This window comes from Berghia stephanieae, chromosome 1 (genome assembly GCF_034508935.2).
Source record: "Berghia stephanieae isolate SIO BIC M18660-M18661 chromosome 1, UCSD_Bste_1.3, whole genome shotgun sequence".
Taxonomy (NCBI): domain Eukaryota; kingdom Metazoa; phylum Mollusca; class Gastropoda; order Nudibranchia; family Aeolidiidae; genus Berghia; species Berghia stephanieae.
Window position 1 is genome coordinate 118,792,247 of NC_088360.1, and position 6,223 is coordinate 118,798,469.

Here is a 6,223-nt window from a genome sequence, read left to right on the forward strand (position 1 = left end):
TAATTCTTGTTTAATAATCTTCATTTACATGACCCTGCATCAAAAGGTTGTGATTTTGTTAGGGGGGGGGGGGGTTGTTGTAAACTTTGAGCTTTTTTTTATTCTTTTGGTAACGTTTCTTTGATATTTCATTTTACAGTGTCAATTTATGGTCATCATAAATCGATTATAAACATTAGGGGGAAATAGTCGATGTTCATGGACTGACTGGCTCGGAGCCTCGATATTAAAGTCGTTACTCTGGTGGAGGTAGTGGTAGTCGTAAATTTCTCAATGGTTTATTGTCGGACTTTGAAATTTATGAGCTGTGATTGGATATGAAGTTTGAAGTATTTGGTGTGATTGGTTATTGATCGATGTTGAGGATGTTGTTGATTCGTGTATGAATCGCACCTGCCCAAGCATGTTTATAGTAGTCGTTTTGTTGCTAGTGTGACATTTGCAATATTATCATCGCCATTTTAAATATTTTAAAATAATTTTAAGAAGCAGAAACACCATCACTATCATCACCACCATTATCACCACAATCAGCATCCACGTTATCGTCATCATTACCACCACATGCAGTAGCATCACCATTATCATAACAGCATCAGTAATAGTAGTGAAGTAGTATTTGTAGTAGTATGTAGTAGTAGTAGTAGTAGTAGTAGTTAGTAGTAGTAGTAGTAGTAGTAGTAGTAGTTGTTGTTGTTGTTGTTGTTGTAGTTGTAGCACGTGTCGTTTTTTAAATGTCGTTTCGTGTAGTTATGCTACTGTTGTCATTGTTAATGTTGTGGAAAAAGTAACAGAAGCAATAGTATTTTTACAGGTAGAGACGGAGAGGGTAGTGGATCAGGCCAAGGAGGAGGAGATGGAGAGATAGAGAGAGAGAAAGAGAGAGAGAGAGAGAGAGAGAGAGAGAGAGTGTGTGTGTGTGTGTGTGTGGCTTGAGGCAGAGATATAATGGCAATAATAATGGCAAAGACTAAAATGATTGCGTTGACAAAAGAGTGGGGAGGGGAAAGGGTTTGAGGAATAGCCAGACAACAGACAGGGCATACTAAAGTCAAGTGTTTGATTTAAACTTAATAATTTAATTGCATTATTTTCTCACTAGGCTGTATGGAAGAGTTCAAACTAAATCCTCGCATAGTTGAAATGCCTGGTAACATTACGCGTGGCCTGTACAATTTGACATTGGCAAGTGGTTTGACTCGGACGTCAAGGAAAACCAAGCCACCTCAACCATTAATAACTCTTTGTGTTCTTTTAAAATGTTGAATGGTTGAAGAGGACCTCCCAGCGTCTATTTTGAGACAGCCATTCTTCAAATTGCGTAACACCCTGGACAGGTGGAAAGTAGAACAAGGGCCATTTCAATGTCACTATTTTTTGTTTATTCAAAACCATAGTCCCGTTAAACTGACCTTTGTGAGATATGAACACATACAATCTCTCTCTCTCTCTCTCTCTCTCTCTCTCTCTCTCTCTCTCTCTCTCTCTCCATCTCTCTCATAATATATTGGTATCTTTTAATTCTTTCTTTCTTTATCTGTTTATCTTTCTGTGTTTTTCTGCCCACCTCTCTCTCTCTCTCTGACGCACACACACACACACGCATACACGCAGAGAAAGATAGAGAGAGAGAGAGAGAGAGAGAGAGAGACTCACTCTCTGTACTTCTATACCGGTCTCTTTATCTCTTTCTTTCTCTCTATCTCTCTCTCTCTCTCTCTCTCTCTCTCTCTCTCTATATATATATATATATATATATATATATATATATATATATATATATATATATTATATATATATATATATTGTGTGTGTGTGTGTGTTTCTGCCCATTTCTCTCTCCTCTCTCTCTCTCTATCTATCTATCTATCTATCTCTTTTCCCTCTCTCTCTCTTCCCCCCCCCCCTCTCTCTCCGTGTGTCATTTCTCATTTCCCAACCTTCACTCTCTTACCTATTCTCTCTCTCTCTCTCTCTCTCTCTCTCTCTCTCTCTCTCTCTCTCTCTCTCTCTCTCCTCTCTTGCATGCATCTTTCTCCCTGGCCCACTGTTTCTCCGTCTCCCTTTTTTTTTTAAAACACATATTATTTATATTCTTTCTTTCTCTTATTCCTCCCACTAGCAAATATACATTATTTTGTCTCACCTTAGTCACGCCACAGTCCACCCCTCCCTTTACCTTCAACGTATTATTTTTTTTTTTTTTTTATCATGTTTTCCAAAGTCATTTGGAGGGTTTGTTCATGACCAGGTCTGTAAGTAGTGGTAGTTAGTGCATAGTGGTTATTGTTGTTCGCCGTTGTGTCTATATGTTAGTAGGTAATCAGTATGAATGTATGGCCCATTTTGCGAAAAGTCTCTTACTCTTACAAAATAAGATACGCTTGACTTCGTGGTCATTTTGCAGGTAGAAAAAAAAATGGAGCTAAAGCAGTATAAATTGGGGAACAGAATAAAACGAAATAAAGAAAATGGCTCGACTCTAATTTTTCTCTCTGTCTTTTATTGGGTAAGCCTGCCTTTTAGTATATCACTGACTTTGGATCGTTTTGATGTCTTTGTTGGTATTAATTGAATTTATCTTTGTAGGAACTGATCTCCAGCGTTTGCTGGCATAATATAATGGAGTGAAGCACTCGTGATTTGGTGGAACATCTCTCTCTCTCTCTCTCTCTCTCTCTCTCATCTATCTATCTATCTATCTATCATCTATCTATCTATCTATCTCTCGTCTTCGATGACCAAGCGGCACAACCTCTCGTCGTAATAAAGTCAAGCGACGTTGAGCTTAGCCAGTGATCATATGGATTGCAATGTTCACATTTCTGGCATCGGCGTGTTTTTTTACTTTTGTTTATTTATTTATTTATTTATTTTTGTTGTTTCTTTCAGGGGTTTTTTTTTTTTTTTTTTTTTGTTTTTTTTTTTTTTTTTTTGGGGGGGGGGGGGGGGTTTGTTGGGTGATTTTTTTTGGCGGCTAAGTGCAATTTGCCTGACACGATTCGGGTCAGAACGAGTCATTGGTTTTAAATAGAGAAGTACTGTATGTAGCATCTATCTATCTAGATCTATCTATCTATCTATCTATCTATCTATCTATCTATCTATCTATCTATCTATCTATCTTTTGTCTGTCCGTCTATCTATCTACCTATCTATCTATCTAACTATCTCTTTATCCATCTGTCTATCTCCGTCTGTCTCTCTCCTGGCCAGTTTACTTTTATTAATCCACGGGTCACGGCCCAAAGGGTCAACGTAACCTTCGGCAGACGCCCTCTCCCTCTCCTTTTTTCTCTACCTTTCACCTGGCTGTCAGTCAACCAAGATAAAGATGTACCTTCATTGGAAAATTGTCAAAATGTCGCTTTACTATGCAGTAGCTGACTGCTTACTTGTATTGCTTCAAAATGCATATTATGTGTGTTTTATTGCCGTCTTGATTGACGTCGCTGGTGGTCTTTGTATAAGTACCAATCCTCACTTATTGTACTTACTAGTAGAACATAATTTATAAGGCAAATGAAAGGCAAATGTAAATTATTATGATCTCGCAACTAGACGCATATTTTGGGTACATTGTTCTGTCTGGTTTGTTGTTGTTGTTGTTGTTATGGTTGTTTGTTTTAGTTTAGTTATTTGCTTGTTTTTGATTTTTAGGGAACTAGCAGGGTCTTATTGGGACGTCCAGGCTTTTCCGAGGACGTCCACCCTCGCGCTGTATTTATGTTGCAGCGGAATACTACCCTCCCAAATGGGAGAGAAGCAGAAACGTGGATAGGGCAGATCCCAAACTCAGCAGATCAATGCACATAATGTCTGGAATGCTATGCTACGAATGATAGACAATTTGTAAACAAAAGAGTGGTGACAGGTTTTGGCAATTACGAGATAGGGAATCGCTTGAAAGAATATGGTTCCTTGGGGTAGGGACATGTCTCCTACGAACTGGGAGAGAAACTTTCCGGGTTATGCACCATTAAGAGGAGACACTGGTTGGTAGGCCAACAGACTACGGTCCAGAACTCGTCTAAGGGTAAATGTCGGCGTCGCTCACTTTCAATGCTCTTTTAGCTTTCATTTTAATTTGTATCGACGCACTACTTTATTGACTTCTCTTCTAACTTAAAATTGGAAAATATACTAGGTTTGGAAAAAGATTGAAAACTAAACGTTTGAAGCTTGAAATGGAAATAAATCATTTTGTGATTTTGTTAATTTGGATGAGCGCCGAACGAAATGGAATGATTTTAAATAGTTGAATGTAACTGTCTTTTTTTTTCTCATTTTGGGCAGATTTTTCAAAATGTTAGTTAAGATCGATGAATTAAGACGACTCTCCACTTTTCAAAAGTTTTTAAACCTGAGATTTCATGGAAGTCATCTAGATTCATCGATAATTTTTTTTTTCATTTTGCATTTTGGACTTCATTCAATTGAAGTAATAGATTCAAGGTCAAAATGGAAAAGATACTTAGTCGGTGTATGACAGAATTCCCAGAAAACAAACTATGTTTCGCAACATACTAAATTGTGTTGTTTTTTTTATGTTTTTTTTTTTTCAGATTACAAGACCGAAGTTGCCCGCAAAAAGTCCCGAAGACGGCTCTCGTCTGTACCATAAAGAATTTCAACACTATCACAAGTGACAAACAGTTTTGACTTTGAACAAATTTACAGTAAGTTTAGAAATTATATTTTTTAAATTATATTTTCGAGTTTTTGAAACATAGAAACTTAATGTGCAATCATACTTTTGTAAAGATCCACCGTTGTCGTTTGGACAATGTGGACAAAATACGTCTTCATTTTGCATTTTGAAGTTTATTCAATAAATGATATCGATCGTATCAGATAGACTAACACTTCACTTGGTAGAAATTCATAATTCTCACGTTTCAAGAATTTTATCATATTGGGGGATGAGGATACATGTAGACTGTAAGGAGCTATATTTAATGTTTGTTTTCATCCCCAATGATGTCTAATGCAAAATATTCATTTTATACTCAAGTATGATAAAACAATGTGAGTGAAGAAAGGTTTTCAAGGGCTCTCCTTTTTGCCAACAACAGCTGGATTCGAACCTTCGACCACGAAACATTGTGAATCGCATTGAGCATGGTAAATCCGTGGAAATGCTCAAGACATTTGTTCATATTTATTCCCTTATTGGTTATACCGCTTCATGCTTGAAGTCATTCCTGTCACCAAACTCTACATTCCAATAATAATAGCGTTTTAAGATTAAATTCATGTCAAGTGGACTGGCTGGACGCCGGAATTTTCAAACACAACTTAAAACTATTCCAACCTTTCCCAGCTCAAGCAGACCTCTTACGGCATAACGGACACACAGTGAGATTTACACAAGATACGATGGAAATTTAATAGCGTCACAGTTGACAAAGCGCTTTTTGAAATTGTATAAGTTTACGGAAAAGTTTAGAAACCTCTGGGTCCGTGTTTTTCATGTCCATTGTACCGTGAAGGTATTTTGACCACTGGTGTTTTCCTCCTCGTTGAAATTGAATATATATGTAAGGAGTGTTTGATTCTGTGAACAAACCCACTGGTCCAACCTCTGAACTGGTGGCGTAATCCTAATCTTTCTGTTGCATTACTTTCTAAGTACACAGACCTTAAATGCCGAGCTGCCTACTCAAAAATTCGTAGTTTTCAAGGGGAAAAAGAAAAATTCAATTCTAATAGCTTTAGAAATAAAAGAATTCTCCTCAGCATTATCTAAAATGCTTCAAAGTCCTAAATATAGATTCTAAGAAACTAAACGTTCATTTTCAACAAGATTTATTGAGTCAAAGAGGCTTATACGGTTCTGTAGCTGGAGCCAAAAATTCGTATTTCTACGATTTTTTTTGTAAAACTAGGCAGGTCTGTTAAATGGAGCCAGATATTTTGCCCGAATTCCGGTGAGGGATATAATCAGTAATAGATGAATCATAATCTTTGTAAACAACGTTTGACTTTTGCAATTTTCCCCTTCTAGATCTACCTCCAATACATTTGTTTAACTTGCCCATCAATTTGGGTGGATAGCGGAGTTTTATTTTAACTGACCAAATGGTGATCCATCGCCTCAAAAGGGTATTATATTAGGGTAAACCAGATGTCAATTAAATAGGGATTTTAAATATACATGACCAGAGATGTGAAATGTTAGTTTATGTCAGTTTTGGAAGTTATTATATTCATTTTCTTCAAT

At 36.9% G+C, this 6,223-nt stretch overlaps 1 protein-coding gene across 1 annotated transcript in view; it reads left to right on the forward strand.

The window, feature by feature from the left end:
- LOC144962902 (uncharacterized) overlaps window positions 1-6,223 on the forward strand; it is an 83,601-nt gene that overhangs the window by 28,583 nt on the left and 48,795 nt on the right. The window contains exon 2 of the mRNA XM_078896290.1: window positions 4,566-4,679. The gene's annotated coding sequence lies outside the window, so the exon portion shown is untranslated. The remainder of the gene's footprint in view (window positions 1-4,565; window positions 4,680-6,223) is intronic.